Here is a 17377-nt window from a genome sequence, read left to right on the forward strand (position 1 = left end):
CTGTCTGATTCCTGGTGATTGCCTCACAGTCATTCATTGACTTTGCTGTAACTGTTGCGGCATTGGAGAGGACTAAATCCAGGCTAATTCGGTTTGTGTCTGAAGCGATTATGCTGGGGATTCCCAGCGCTGGTTATTCTTTTTGGGCACAAAGACAGATTTGAGGTGATTTTTTTCTTTCTTTTTTTTTTTTGCACTTTCTCTTGGTGGCTGGAAGAAGTATCTGCTGAGGAAATGTTTTGGAACAACAACTCAAAATGTGCTAATGCACTCTTGGACATGTACATGCCTCATATTCTAGTATGAATGTTTAGAGAAGAACCTGAAAAATGCATCTGTAAGACACAACTAGAGCTGTACAAATGTATCAGCCAAACATCAGAATCAGACGATTAAAAGCAATTATCTGCACTTTTCGGTTTTTGACAGAGATAAAACCACGAGGGAAGGATGGAATATGTATAAATAATCTAAAGTAAAAAAAATACAGCTTTATTCTGTATATCTAAAAAAAAAACATTTGTTCTGCAAATTTCACGCAGGCCTTTAGCTAGGTAATTTAAAGGTATATTGTAAAAGATCTACACACCAACAACGTCTTGTGCAAAGCATTGTTCTCCAGCCTGTGAAGAGCTGGGTAGTTATTTAAATTAGACGGGCCAAACTCGCTGATCATGGCTGCTGACCTCTTTGGTTGGGTATGATTCCCAAGTCCTAGAGGACCACACACAGGCCTGACAGTTAAAAAAGACAGACAGTCTCTATTTGGATGGACCCACCCATGTTCCCATTATGATTCAATGTGTTTACCGAACAAAGAGAGCGGGAAATTAGATAATGAAGAAAGAGCAGCATTACTGGGGTTGACCATTCCCGAGGCCACAAATATGGTAGCAATATCATTCTCAAGCCACCTCTCTATGCAATCTTCCACACTCCCCTCCAAGTGAACAACTGTACTGATCTGTAATAAGTTGCATGACTTGGAAAAATAGAGCAATTGAGAGAAAGAGAGAAGTGGGGTGCAAATAAAATCCCCTCTCCAAAGGATCAAAGCTGAACGTGGCGATTTAATTCCAAGAGTATATTGCTGTTCCCAAAGGCTTCCCCTTGCCTCCTGCCTATTACCCTTCTCATTAAAGACTGTCTTAAGCTGTAGTGTAGCAACAGGAGCTGCATTTTTCCAGAAATCTTATTCCTGCGCATTACGGAAAGAAATTTATGTTAGTCAGAACCACAATTCAATGAGGGCGAACCAAAGACTCTTATCCAAGTGAGCTGCCATTTAAAGGTATTGCATAAAAGTTTTCAAACAGAATGTAATGGTGCATGGGTGGGGCTAAAGACAATTATAGTGTCCCATTGTTTTATCTATGCTAGCACAGCTGAAATGTGGCATCGGAGGAAAAACTTTTTTAGGGAGGCCAAGCCACAGTTTCCACACTCTAAAGTATGCATGGGCAATCGACAGTTAAAATCATTATGATACACTATCAAAAGCAATACAGACAATAATCTGGAAGTTTGTACACCAGTTTATAAGATTTATTTATTTATTTATTATTATCAGAGGTGCTAAAACGGCATGGTTCCTACAAGTTAAAGAAATATTCCCAGTTCAATACAAATTAAGCCCAGTCGACAGCATTTGTGACATAATATTGATTACCACAAAAATTTATTTTGATTTATCCCTCTTTTTCTTAAAAAAAAAGCAGAAATCTGGGCTACAGTGAGGCACTTACAATTTAAGTGAATGAATGCCAGTTTTTGAACGTTAAAATACTTGTAATGTATTGCATGTAAATATGATTTTAGTGTGACAAAATCGCTTAGTGACCTTTTCCGTGTAAAGTTATAGCCAATTTTACAACTTTGTTTCCATGATGATGTAGTCAACAAACCCTAAAACCCTAAAATGACTGTAAAAATTTCAATTTAAACAACTTTACAGCTCAAATAATACATGAGATTTAACAGAATAATTATTGTAAGTGCTTTTTTAAAATGATAAGCTTCACATTTCTTACTGATCTGACTGATCGTTAAGAATTTAATACAGAACTACATATAAGCAAGCTAAACCACTTATGTTCCTATTGTTGAATGAAGCAGAAATATCCATCTTTGCTCTTAGCAATAGGTCAAGAACCAAATATACAATACAAAGCACTGTTTTGATGTTTTGACTGCAATCAGCTCCTAGCTAAGAGTTCATCAAGAGTGCAACATTCACATACAGAATCACAGAAAGAGCAAAAGGCTGTGAATCTGATGCAGCAAGGGTATAATTCATGTTGACACCATAAGGACTTAGAGGAAAAGGAACATATATAGAAGGCAACCAGCAACTGGAAAATACTAATCATTTGTTTAAGGGGGTTAATTTGATGAGGAGGTATGTTAGGAAACAGAATGAGAGAGAAAGAGTGAGTGAGCCAGAGAGTGGGAAACAGACAGCTAATCCTCACAAGCAGCTGTTGTGTTCTGACCTACACCAAGCAGCCGTCTGTGACCTCACTAACACTGGTGTAAAGGTTAATGATTAAAGGGCATATAGTACACTACCACTTATCTCTCAGGTACAGATAAGTGTATGACAACCCCCATGACAATACAGGTAGGTCATCTCAGATTTCCACTGCAAACCCACCCAGAACCACTCCTTTGAGGATGAGGGATGTTAATTTTCTGTATTGAATTCAAGTCTTACTTCAAATACTGAACACTAAGCAATGTAATGCCCACGATTTAAAAAATAGGCTAGTTTGAAAAGAGGCTGGACCATTAACAACTGTCCAAGGCATTGCTGAGGTCACACCCATTGGTCTAATCTAGGGATGTGTAAAACTACCAATTTTCATAATCGACTAGTCAGTCGGTCATTTAAGCGACCAGTTGCCTAGTCAGTGTTAAAGTAACCCACTTATAATTTGGCTGCTTTATGGTCACCAGACCCCAATTACACACATTTTATCATTATATACAGTATAGGGACACTAAGCATAGCACTTTAACAAAGTATAGTAACTAAGGGATATTCAGTAAAGAAATAAGCTAGACAACTACATCCTCTCACTGCACAAAACTATCATAGTAACAAATAGGAAAGTCTCTGAAATAAAGCAGCACAAAACTGCTCATACACATCCCAGACACAAAACGACAAGCTTCAATTATTTAACTGGAGCGCTTGGAGTCACAGGGCGATCCTTGCTTCACATTCAAATGAGCATGAGTGTAAGATTATCAATTATGTTGGTACACAACATCTAGTTCACAGCATCCAGCAGTTTGATAAGCCTTTTTTATGGCAACAATTTATTAAAGCCATTGTTGGCCGACTTGTTAATTGGTAGGCCACCATGGTCATCACTAGTCTAATCCTCACACAGGTGAAGACTTCTGACACCTGATGCACCAAATCTATGCTTAACCTTTAAATCTTGTATGTGAAACTACCAGCTTTGTAAAAATGTTAATATTTAATACCTGACTTTCAATGTAGAATAATGAGTAAGCTCTTAAAAATAGTTCTTGACCAGAAGGAAAAAGCACAAGACCACAACCAAAATGACAGCAAACTCATCAACAGTCCAGAAAGGCAAGTTAGTTACAAGTCACAAGTAAACAGCGTTACTGACTTTTGCCATCCCCAAGGAAGAAGATCTGGGACATCAAGGGTGCATCTCAATTCTGCTTCCTTAGCTACACCACACATCATAAAACGCCTGCAGCTGGTTGCAATAAACCTCTTAAGAAAACTCTTAGTGGCAGTACCATTACAACACCCTGCTCTTCTTCTTCAAAAGGGGTTTTCTTGCAACTGGGCATTGAACTCCAATGAACTATAACAGCTTCTCAATCCTGGTCATGGAAAACCCCAACACTGCACATTTTGAGAGAAACATCCAAAATGTGCAGTCCTGGGCTCCTTCAGGACTAGGACTGAGAAACACTGCACTATAATACCGCGGTATGTGATTGTGGCAGGGCGTAGGGCAGGGCCAGGTCGTGATTCCGCACACCCGGCCCCTAATTAGGCTGATAAAGCCCGAGAGGGATAAGGCCGACTGGAGACGGCGGTGCGACAGAGAAAGAGTTACGGACAGCTGTCCGACAACTGTGTGTGTTTGTCTTTTTGGTTTCGTTTATCATTAAACTATTATTTATATTGTAAAGCCGGTTCTCACCTCCTCCTTTCCATTGAATGTGTTACACTGGTGCTGAAACCCGGGAAGGAAGAGGGTTGCGCCGTAGCAGAGCCCTCACCACTACCATCCACCCCAACAGAGCAGCTGCGGCCATCCGCTGGGGGATGGAGGAGCCCGGCCGCCTGAGAATGGAGGAACGGCCACCTACTGCGAGGGGAGGATGGGCACCTAACCGACTGCTTGGAGTGGTCAGGGCTGCTGCCAGTGGCGGGGGAGACCCCTACCATCCACCGAAAACATGGCGGGGCGTTCCGTCCACCAGGGGCCGGAGGACTGCCTCCGTTCCGCTCGTGGAGGTGCGGCTGTCGTCCACCAGAGGGTGGAGGAGTGGCCGAGGACCAGGCTATGGCGTATCGGAGAACCGGCTAGTAAATAATATTTTTTTTTCTCTCTCTCTCTCCTCTCTCTCTCTCCTGCTGCCAATCCGCGATGGCTTTTCCCTCTCTTTTTAAATATTATTTTTTATTATATTTTAAGTTGGTATCATCACCATTACGGTGTGTATGTACAGTGATTTTTGTTGTTGTTTTCCTTCCCCTTGTCCCCTCCCAGTTCCAGGAAGGTGGGGATGACCTGCCGGCAGATGGGGCCAGAAGGGCACGCCTACCCCCAGGGAAAGAGGGAGGGGATGTACGTCATGCCGGGGGCTCTCCGGCCTGAGAGAACGAGGGAGGAATGTGGCAGAGCGGAGGGCGGGGCCGGGTCGTGATTCCACACACCCGGCCCCTAATTAGGCTGATGAAGCCCGAGAGGAATAAGGCCGACCAGAGACGCCGGTGCGACAAAGAGAGAGTTACGGACAGCTGTCCGACACCTGTGTGTGTTTGTCTTTTTGGTTACGTTTATCATTAAACTATTGTTTATATTGTAATGCCGGTTCTCGCCTCCTCCTTTCCATTGAATGTGTTACAGTGATGTTTAACATTACCAAGACCATTTCAATTAGCTGTTTAAAGGACTTTTGCTGTTCAAAGCACTCCAAATCTCAGTATTTGTACACATCAATGGTGGAAAAAGTGATAACTGTGAATGATGACAGCTATGTTTTCCTCATCCTGCATGTCTCCTAACTGATCTCTTTACACACTCTGGTACTGTAGACGATATGGAGTAGGTGACTCATCAGCTAGTACAGACGTTGACAGATAGAGCCAGGAGCAGTCACCACACCAGGTGGCCCATTGCCTGGGACAAGCCATGCAGGAATCTGCACATTGGCAGATGAAAAGGTCTCTCATATTGGCAAATGCAAAGGTAGACATCACTGCATCCAGGAGAGTGGTTGTTTGAATATGGGCACAGTAAAAACTGTGGAAAGAGAATGATGAAGAAATCTGCTTCTAGATGAGGAAGCTGATAGAGAAGATTTTCCCAATTTCCTGATGAGCCAGTTTCAATTGCTGGATGTTCTTTTACAAAAGAAAAGAAAATGAATGCCTCTGACACTGAAAGAAGGTCTTGATGGTCAGTGAAATCACTTCTAAACTTCCTGGTAGCATTATCCATCATCAGTATATAATTTAAAAACAATCCACATAGATCTGAAAGAGCTGCCAATGGCAACCAAATATATCTCTGTGGTGGTGGATTATGTCACATGATGGCCAAAAGTTGTGCTACAATGAAAAGCTACATTCATATTCATTTCATGGATTGACTGGGTCATGCCACTGGCCATGCACATAGTGGAAGTCTGGAGTGCCTACATTAGATCTGCACAATCACATGAGTTTCTTCCAGATAGGGGCACTGTCACAGAAAGTTCAGTTCAGTTTGGACTTGTGACATACCATGTGCTATTTTTGTCTGTCATTAGTTTGGTACCTCTGGTAGAAGCACACTTATCTTCCCCAAGAACCAAGGTGGGACTAGTCTACTGAATCAATTAAATTAGATAATAATAGTATCAAGTTAGATCTGATCCACTCTGCATTTGCCACAGGGGCCCAAGAATAGATCATCTTCAGTAAGTAGCACTCCATTCATCATTAGCAGGATATCAAAGGCCTCATTTACACCTGGATTTTGGGCGATCCATTTGAAACGGGACAATGCTAAAGACAGGTGTAAATGGGATCCAAGGCATTTAGAGATTTGTCCACTTTAACTTCATTCTAAGGTGGTCAAATGTGATCGAAAACACATGTGAGCACCATCAGCACGGTAGTGTAACACTCATCTGTTCGAATGAGTTTGAACAGCAGCAACGTACCACCCATTTGCCTGTCAATCAACCGCCGCGCAACAAAAAAAGTTTGAAACTTTGCCAGTTACATGCGGCATTAAAAAGAAATATCCATCCGATCTGAATTTTTTTTTAAATTGCATACATTTGCATGCACAAGAACTTCACAGAACTTCTTCAGTGTGCCAGATGTTCACATGCAGTGACAAAGATGAGAAGCACACACATCTGAAGCTCTAAAATAACAAAGAATTCTGCTAGAAATGTCATGTTTGTGTTTAGATTAAATTCAAGTTTAATTGTGAGAAACAATTAAGTGTTTTGTTTTAGCAACTTCAGAGACCATGCCTCTAAATCAGAACACAAATTTTCAAAAGAGATGCATATACACCTGTCCACTTGTGATCAGTAAAGAGACAAGTTCTTGACATGATGCGCTACAACATTACCTTCGCTTTTCCAAGCAGCGGTTCTGCCAAGTGCAAAGGAACTGCCATAGGCTATTGAAGAAAAGGTTCGAAGAGTTGAGACAACAGTCACATCTTTGCTCCATCTGAACAATTCTAGTGTCCAACCTGCATAACACCAACCAGTTCTGTATTGACTTGGCCTTCAATAATCACTTGTCAAGACACTTCTCAAAGCATGATGTGATAAACTGCAAGTAACAGAAGAAGAAGAGAAAGGCATTAAAAGCAAGAAGTCCCATTACCACAATAATGTGTCATGATCCCTACGACTGGATATTATTTCAGAAATTCAGACAGAAGGAAATGGCAATATAATAACTCATTTTGTTTGAGTAATGACTAATAGACAGTATAGATCTGACTCTTGACTTTGTATTAACTGGTCCATCACTGCAAAAGACATATCCTACAAATATATTATTACACTAAAATAGAAGACAAAATGGGTTTGCACATAAAATCTTTAACACTATATCACATATGAGTCTTTCACATCTCAGTGACAAAGTGTTTCAATATACAGTACATTAGACTTGCTGACAAGTTCTAAGTTGTACTCTGTTTTCCTTACCGATAGATGCTGGACTTAAAATGAATCCTGTTAGGCTAGATCATTATAACATAAAGCTTAAGAATTTTGTCCTCCAAGTGGCAAATGGCAAAGTTTTGGAGATTAGTTGCTAATCTGTTCCCACTACGGAAGGACTCAGTGTCTACGTAACTGGTTAATAAGACATATGAGGGACACAAGTTTCATTTGATTTTTTCTCTGTTGAGAGCTTCACATATAAATAGTACAGTATACATCAAGGGTCGGCAACCTATGGAACACGTGCCATCATTGGCACGTGATGGCGTAATGACTGGCACATGACAGCGAGAGAGAGGAACTAGTATTTTATTTATATGAAGTCCTTCACACCTGCATGCCAATCTATCTCTTGATGTAATGTATCCTCATAACCATGCAGCATTACCGTATGTGGTTATGAACTGAATGGAAAGCTAAGCACTATTAAAATGTGACAAGACTGCGCTAGACAGCAGATGAGCATAGTGCGTGCAAATAATTCGTGCATCACGAGCCGCTAATGCCGAGGACGCCGCAGATCAATTCAGGCAACACATGAAAATGCGTTGCTTTGCGTCAGTTACGCTGCGCTATTGAGCAGATGACATCCTTAATTTTTTTATTTTATTTGTTGCTTTTTGCTTTCAAGACTACACTTGACGTAAATAAGAAGATATGCAATCAATGTTTGAGATTTCTAATACAGCATAGATGCTACTTAAACCACAATAGAGCGCAACAGTGACCGCCTACTTTTTCAGCTGTCTGGGTTCCAGAAGTATTTTTCCCATTCATTTCTTTCATAGACTTTTCATAAAATCCTCCATAAAAGAGTTGTAAAGCTTGAACCAAACCAATCAGCTCCGAGGTGAATCGCAACATTACAGACTTTGTTTTAAGGCAAAAAGTATTTGAAAATCCAGCAAAAAGACAAAGGTACAAGTCTGTGTACTTACTGTCTTTCATGAGGGCACAGACTACAATCTCATGAAGCATTGCAAATGATGTAATCGAATATAAACTATGGAAATATAGAAAACTCTTCATTTTATGTTGTTGATAAGCACAGAAACAATATTTATTATGTTTATTGCTAAATATTCCATTATACACAAATATATAAGTAGTATGAGAGTGCAGGGAGATCTACTCATTTGCATCATTCAGAGTGCATCATGGGTCGTGCGGTCGCTTCCGGGCTTATTTCGCGGGCATTGTTGGCTGCGGTTCTCTGACTGGTGAAGCTTTCTCTGCTGGATCGCGGGTAATGTAGTTGTGCAACAGGAATTCCACTATTAAAAACTATTTTTACACAATGAAGTTGAAATAACGCAAACGAATGGCTTCAATGGAAGCATATACCATCGATGAACAACCTCAAAGCTCATGGTAGGTCTGTCTTTAAAGGTTTATAAGTTAGCGTTGAAAATCAATTAGTTTACAGAAGAAATGAATGGGATTTTTACTTCCGGAAACAGACTGTTGCGCTCTATGATGGTGACTAAATCTACATTATAAAGGAAAAGAACAAACACAAAAGTCTGATTCAAAATCTAAATGAAACCTGGAAGTTTCAGGATTTAGAACATTTGATTACATAAAATGAATAAGAAATATTTAAAATTCCAAACAATTTCTAGGTCACCAATAAAATAAGCATTTGTTAACTGCTTTTGTACAAAAGGAAGGTCAGATTTCCTTACTTCCATTAGAGCACTCATGATGCTCTATGGAACATTCCATAACATGGATGATCAGGTTTTGGGATTTTTTTACTCAAACTGCTAATAATATAATTTGTAATGAAAAATATGCTGCATTAAATTTGAAAAATGCAAAATAGAAGCATTTTTATAATGCACTGACCAAAACGTACCAAAAAATTTAGCTAAGTAAAAACATAATATATTTAACAAAATAAATATATTTTAAATGACTGAATTAACCTTAAAGGTGCAGTATGTAAGATTCAGAAACCCTTGTTATTAATGACACCTGTGGCCATTAAGTGAACTGCAGCCAGCTACCTGTTGCTCATGCTCACGCTCTTGCATACACTCCATAGGGATGCGAGCGAGCAAGCATCGACCAAAACAATGACGTAACGTACAAAGAGACTGAACGTGATTCACTGGCATCATGCTGACAGATGAAGTAGCATAATTAAAATTACACAGTTATGATTGTTTTATTACAAATTTTGAGACTGTATATTATATTTAAAAAACAAAGTGTGGATATAGGTCTGACTATGCGAGACTGTAGTTTGAAGTAATTACTTTTTTTGCATGATACATTGACTGCATTTATACGATAGCCTATGTCGGCGTTAGCTAGCAAGCCAGCTTTATCAATAGCTGATTAGTTAAATTTGGTGGATGATGACAGTAGCTGTTTATAAAATAGACTGTACATTATAAATATGTTGACACAATTCAGTATTGATGTGATTCCATCACAACTGTCATTTTGATATATCGATGCGCTATTGTTTTATAATAAAAGAATGTATATATTTTCTGTATAACCAAATTACGTTACACTAATGAATGGGTCTTTTTGCATTATCTTAAACACTGTTTAGCATTCATTTCATGTGTTATTGTAGTTTAGCTGAAATTACACAGATCAACCCTTATGGCACTATATTTCACATGCTTTGCAGTTACGCAAGCTTACCTCTCCAATAAGAAGAACACCAACTCAGGGTCGGTTTTGATCCCCAAAACCAAATGAAGGTCCCTCCAGGAATCAAATGCCCTGCCAGTTCACTCACATTCCCACTTAGCCAGATGGGACTTAGTAGATAAATGTTTTTTTGGTTTTTTGGCTTACTCTAAGTTTGTGTAGGAGTCAGTGTTGTGCTGGGAGCTCGACATTTGCTGGATTCCATCACTAAGATAACGTTACCTAGTGTTGCAGTTTGTTGTCACTGTTGAATAGCGGAAGAGAAGCTATTACTGTCTGAGGCAAGGCTCTCGGGAGTGCACATAAACGTCACATCCTTTGGATTTTCCCGGCAAAAGTGACCCGCTCCTTTCGCATGAAAATTAGTCTACAGGCTTTAATAGGCAACTTAGGAAGTCCGGGAAGGGCTCATTTTTTAAGTTGCATTACAAGCTGTTCACACATTGGCAAAAAAAGGGCTAATATTACATAAATATTGTTACATATTGCACCTTTAATACATTGGGTTAAACAACAACAACAACAAAAATAGACTAGAACAAAGAAATAGTACCATACATACTGTACATATGTTCGTATGGGGGAATTCTTTGGCACAGTGATTGACAAGGACAATTAAAAATGGCACTTCATATCAAAAAGCTTGCTGACCTCTGGTATACAGTACATTGTTGTACATTTTTGAATCCTCAGTTTCTTATCTCATTATCTGTTGAGTTATTAAATGTGTACTCCTGATGTTTATTTAGGCGTGAAACTCTAAGCTCATTCAAATGAATCAGCATGTGCTGAATAAGACCAAGAGGTGTGAGAGACATATTCATGATTAATGTCTGCATGCTTCTGTCATGGTGCTGAAGTGTTTACTGTAACGTATGAAAGCAGGTCTGAGTCATTTCTCAGTCATGGAGAGATAAATAGGGTGGCCATATGGAGACAGAGAGACAGGCAGACACAAACACACTGTGCTTTCCAGCTCTTCTATTATGCAGTGACAGCATGTTCCACATGTGCTTCATGTTGAGTCCCAGCAGACTGTTAAACATTCTTATATCAATAAGTTATATCACAGGCATGCAAGATCTTTGGTAATTTCCCTTTTGTTCCTTTTTCTCCTATCGACACTGCCTTCTATATTTGAGAATCCATCTTTGTTCAACTTTCTCGTCAATGAAGGAAAAACGTATCTACTGTGGTAGTGATTCCCCATTCCATGAGGGTACTATAATTTGAAAATATTTGGATTATGCTCTGTTAAATCTATAAAGCATACAGTTTATTGAGACTAAGTTGGATTTGATTTACAGTATAAATACAATTACTGTTAGGTGTTTTCAAGACACTTTCTCCATGATTGTGAAGGACAATCAAGATCAGGTCTTTACTTAAATGGACAGAAAGCTACTTGTTGGGTCTGTTTTTCATCAGCAGTATTAACTGTTTATCATTTGAAACTGAATTATGGTAATAATGGCCATGTTAATGATATTAATGGTAATGCTGAATGATATTCAATGTCAGTATGAGTTAAGAGCTACATATTTGGTATCGATGAAAGGGAACTTGAACCTTACTGATGGAGCTGTTGGGTTACATAAGAGGCTGTACTATGGTAAGTGTGATAAATGCTGAAAAAATGTTCATGTCTTTCAATTTTCTGACAAGACCTTATTTAAGACACTCAATGGTTGTACTTCTTGCCAAAAAAGTTCAACCTGTGGCTTATTGTGAAGGTTAAAACTCTGAGATGAACTAATCAATTCAGAACTATCCACTTAAATTGAATCCCACTCAAGTTGAGCGGGCCTGTTGACATGCGTTTTGGCAGGGCTTTTCTTCTTGGAAAGTCACGGAAAAATGTTTCATGGCACGTATGGCAAAGGAAGTCATGTAACATAGAGGGATATCTACCCATAATAAGAGCAATATGCAATGAGCAGAAATGTAATGAGATCATTTAATGAGATGGATAAGGAGGCAAGAGTGGGCCGGGATGTTCTTTTAAACTTTCACATGCAGACTAACATAGGACAAAAATAACTGGATGATTCCACAGCTGGGGGGAGGATGTGTTTGTTACAGATGAAAAAGAGGGATTTGTGGTGTCAGTTATTTCAATAATTTGTGTTAGTATTTTTGGCATCATGTACACAACAACAATCAATAAGAATGATTATATCTGGTCTAAAATGAAGTTCAGAGACGTAGTATGGGGGAAAACCTCTGTAAAAAGCTTGGTTAGGGTAACTCTCATGAAACCTACACTCAAGATTTACGCATTACAATTTCATAACAAAATTCCATCAAATTGTGTAATGTTTCACAAAATTAAGACAACATACTATTTAAACTGTAAAGTATTTATACATTATAGTAGAACTCCCTTGGTACTGCCTTTCATTTACACAGATTTAAAGTGTTAAAATCATTGTACAACAGCTTTTTTTTCTCTGTAATTCGATACGATAATGAGAATCATCTTTGAAAACTATAGGAATAGTAAAAGTAGAATGGTCAGATGTGTTACGATAATGACAATTTGGAGGTAAAATGTGCTTTAGTATCCTGAAAAGAAAGTCAGATGCAAAAACTCCTAAACTCCTTCTCACCCTCATGTCAACTGATGTCACTGAATTTTTTTGTGAATTAGGACTATACAGTATAGACAGTGCATTCAGAAAGTATTCAGACCCCTTCATTTTTTCCCCATTTTGTTATGTTGCAGCCTTATGCTACAATGCCTTAAATTATAATTTTTTCACATCAATCTACACTCCATATCTCATAATGACAAAGCAAAAACCAGATTTTTGATAACTTTAAACATTTATTAAAAAGAAAAAACTGAAATATCACATTGACATAAGTATTCTGACCCTTAACTCAGTACTTAGTTGAAGCCCTTTTGGCAGCGATTACAGCCTCAAGTCCTTTTGGTTTGATGCGACAAGCTTTGCACACCTGGATATGGGGATTTTCTGCTATTGTTCTCTGCAGATCCTCTCAAGCTCTGTCAGGTTGGATGGGGACCACTGGTGGACAGCCATTTTCAGGTCTCTCCAGAGCTGTTTGACTGGGTTCAAGTCAGGGCTCTGGCTGGGCCACTCAAGGACATTCACAAAGTTGTCCCTAAGCCATTCTTGCGTTGTCTTGGCTGTGTGCTTAGGGTCATTGTCCTGTTGGAAGGTGAACCTTCGGCCCATTCTGAAGTCCTGAGCGCACTGGACCAGGTTTTGATTAAGGATATCTCTGTATTTTGCTGTGCTCAGCTTTGCTTCAACTCGGACCAGTCCCCCAGTCCCTGCCGCTGAAAAACACCCCCACAGCATGATGCTACCACCACCATGCTTCACCGTTGGGATGGTATTGTGCAGGTGATGAGCAGTGCCTGGTTTTCTCCAGACATGACGCTTGGAATTGAGGCCAAACAGTTCAATCTTCGTTTCGTCAGACCAGAGAATCTTGTTTCTCACAGTCTGAGAGTCCTTTAGGTGCTTTTTTGCAAATTCCAAGTGGGCTTTCGTGTGTCTTGCACTGAGGAGAGGCTTCCATCTGGCCACTCTACCATAAAGCCCAGATTGGTGGACTGTTGCAGTGATGGTTGTCCTTCTGCAAGTTTCTCCCACCTCCACCCATGATCTCTGGGGCTCAACCAGAGTGACCATCATGTTCTTGGTCACCTCTCTTACCAAGGCCCTTCTCCCCCAATTGCTCAGTTTGGCTGGGCGGCCAGCTCTAAGAAGTGTCCTGGCATTCCAAATCATGTCCAATCAATTGAATTTGCCACAGGTGGACTCCAATCAAAGTGTAGAAACATCTCAAAGATGATCCAGAGAAATGGGTTGCACCTGAGCAAAATTTTAAGTGTCATAGCAAAGGGTCTGAATACTTATGTCAATGTGATATTTCAGTTTTTTCTTTTTAATAAATTTGCTTTGTCATTGTGAGGTATGGTGTAGATTAATGTGAAAATAATAATAATAATAATAATAATAATTTAAAGCATTTTAGCATAAGACTGCAACATAACGAAATGTGTAAAAAAATTAAGGGGTCTGAATACTTTATGAAAGCACTGTATTTATTTGGGTGAACTATTTCCTTAAGCAGCCATTTTCTTGATGGGATCAAACATTTGCAGGAACCATTACTGTGCGTATGTGGATGACTTGAAGACCTGGCGTAAAGAGCTCTGGAAGGAGTGTAAAGAGTGTTTGGAAGGCTATTCTCATACAGGGTCTTTATTTGAAGCTGGCAGACCATGAGCGCCGCACATCAAAGATGCACTTGTTGAGAGAGACTGATTAACACGACTGATGCAGAGAGCTGGGCCACAGCAAAACTATTCAATAGCTGGATTGAACTGGATGCAAACAAGACTTTCTCTCACTCTCTGACACAAAGATGCACAACCACACAGACATTTTATAGAGAAGTCCTGTCAGCAAAAAACAGAAACAGGGTTTTTCTTAGAACTGCTGATGTATATTAGGATTTCAATGAAAGTCTTTAACACAATAATTTCCCATACAAAATTCATAACATTGCTGTCTAAATAAAAGCACAGAATGTGCAACTTTAGTACTTGCTTCCTCTCATAAAACCAAACAAAAACAAGAACAAGCTCCTAATTTGAGCTCATATCAGCTGTGGTACAGTATAAAACAGGAACTGTGAACTGTTTTTATTGTTATTCAGTGTTATTAAATCAAGCAATGAATAAAAATTTATATGTTTGGCTATGCATATAAAAAATGGATAGTACACCCAAAAATGAATCATTCTGCCTAACATCTTTTGTGTTCCACAGATTAAACAAAGTCATATGGGTTTGTAACAACATATGGGAGAGTAAATGAATTATTTTAAATTTCAAATATCCCTTTAGATTTCAAACCCCAAAAAATAAACCAAAGTATATTGGGGTACATTTCAAGTATTTTAAAGAGAGAGAGAAAAAAAAAAAAATCTTTCCCAAGCACTGTTAAAATTCCACCGCCAAATCATTCCCACTATGTTTTTCCTTTGATATCCTGTTTCTTGTTTAAGTTTTGTGGTGTTGGGAATCCACACAAACTGCCCTTAGGCAAGCTGGGAAGCCCACAGATAAATTCTAATGGTCCTGGTAAGGGAGCCAGAGGCCTTGGATGTTAAAATGCAGAGAAATTCTAACCTGTAAAGTTTAACAACACAAACCACACACACAGATGAATTCATTTGTGTTATTAGCATTTTTTCTGATTCAGAATACTGACATTAAGAGAAAAAATATTTGTTTTGAGTTTGTGACTTTCAGTTACTAAAAAAAAAGACTGAAATACATTTAAAATGAGAAAAAAGATTCAGATAAAACACAAGTACGGCTGGCCGATATAGCTGAAAAATATATCTCATTAGACTTTACACTGAGCATTTGCTCTGAATTGGTTTACATTTTTTTTTTTTTTAATAACTGGAACCATAATGTGGACCTAACAGCAATTGTTTTTAAGTAGTTTCATCAACTGTAACACACTGTCACACTGTTGAGATGCCCTCCCTCTGAACGGTGTAGCTCAGCAAAGCAAAAAGGACCACGGGTGACTTTGCTATAAAAAAAAAAAAAAAAAAAAAAAGAAGACATTGAGAAGGAATTAGATATGGGCATTTTATCACTGCAAGGCCAGGATATTAAAACAAGGCCAATGTTTCTTAGCTAATAATTAGGACTGTCAAACAATTAAAAAAATTCAATAAATTAATTACACAATAGGTGGAAATAATTGCATGCATCAATACTTGTCAATATATTGTTTTGTTTAAAGGGGTCATGACATGAGGAATAAAATTTCCCTTGATCTTTTGACATGCAAGAATTCATTGTACTATAAAAACACTGTGGGCCCATAAGTCATAAGCACTAAGTCAGTGGGCATGGCCATGGAATTTTGGTATATTCGTGCAAGCATGCACTAAGTCTAGGCACAAGTAGGTTTGGCAAAATTGCACGTGCAACGCGCAACGCACAAATGGGCTGGATTAAGTGCAGTTTAATTCTGAGGTTTTCTCTGGCTATTATTATATAGTTAATTCCCTCAAGCACCAGCGATATAAACCAAGACAGCACATTCATAAAAAGTTGGTAGTGTAAATGGACTGTATTCAATGAATTAGTAGAACTGAAAATTGTTCTTTTGTGCATTAAAATGAGTCCTTGAAGATTGTCGGGCATATTTTTGACAGTAGCTTTGTTTCCATCCAAGTTGTGAAATTAATTTGTGCAACAAATCTGAATATCACAAAAACAATGTGCGGATAAAACCATGTTTCCATCCCTTGCGTTCAAAAGAACAAAATCGTCACTTCTGGGGAAATTGTAGCGACTGTGTGACTCTTTCATTAATAAAATACTTGCGGTTTAGGACGCACAGAAAAAACACTTTTATAACTTGTCTCATGACTGGAGATGACAGGGCGTCAAACAGTTCTGGGAGCACTGTGTGTGTGCGTTCCTCCATCATGGCTTTGTGTTGTGGATCTATAAGATATTTTTCAAAAGTATCAATAAATCTGCTTTTCGGGAAAAAGTGCAAGTTTGTTTCAACTTATTTGCTCTGCAAACTCTATTCAGGCTTTGGATTTTTAGGACACCGGTATTTCAGAATGACCAGAGCAACAATTCTGATGTGATGACTGGTCCGCAGGTTCGTCCAGTTATGAATGCAAGTCTTGTATTTCTGTTAAATTCAGTAGATTTAGGGTACCATTACACAACAACGATGTACAAAACACGGAAAAGTTTTTCCTTTGCGTTTTTGAAAAGTTTCGCGTACAGACGACAACGTTGACAAAACAATCCCATTCACACGGATCTGCGAAAACGACTAAAAACACTGTATTTTGCATGCCAGGCCAGTAGTTGGCGATGTCACTTTGTAAAGAAACACTACGTGCCTGCACACATAAGTATTCTTCCACAGAGCGGTGAATACAAACAATGAAGATGGCGATCGCTGGTCGTAGTAGTGATGCAGTAAATCTACACTTTGCTGGAGAAGCGTCAATAAACTCAAAATCTTGAGCAGTACAAACACAGTCCTGTAGTCCGCCATTGTAGTTTTGAATGTCTCGCGTGTTGTTTTGAAGTACTCACACGAATGCCTATAGACTGAACTCTCAAGATTATTAAATAAACTCTGCTCATTTTTACCATCACTTCGTCTCTTGCCTTCTTCTGTATTCTCCCTGTTGACTCTTGGGCTGGTAGGAG

The 17377-nt window shown here is 38.9% G+C and overlaps 1 pseudogene; it reads right to left on the bottom strand.

Annotated features, from left to right (window-relative positions):
* Positions 1 to 17377, bottom strand: part of LOC127416254 (DNA repair protein RAD51 homolog 2-like) — an 89789-nt pseudogene that overhangs the window by 27540 nt on the left and 44872 nt on the right.

This window comes from Myxocyprinus asiaticus, chromosome 25, assembly GCF_019703515.2.
Source record: "Myxocyprinus asiaticus isolate MX2 ecotype Aquarium Trade chromosome 25, UBuf_Myxa_2, whole genome shotgun sequence".
Lineage (NCBI taxonomy): Eukaryota > Metazoa > Chordata > Actinopteri > Cypriniformes > Catostomidae > Myxocyprinus > Myxocyprinus asiaticus.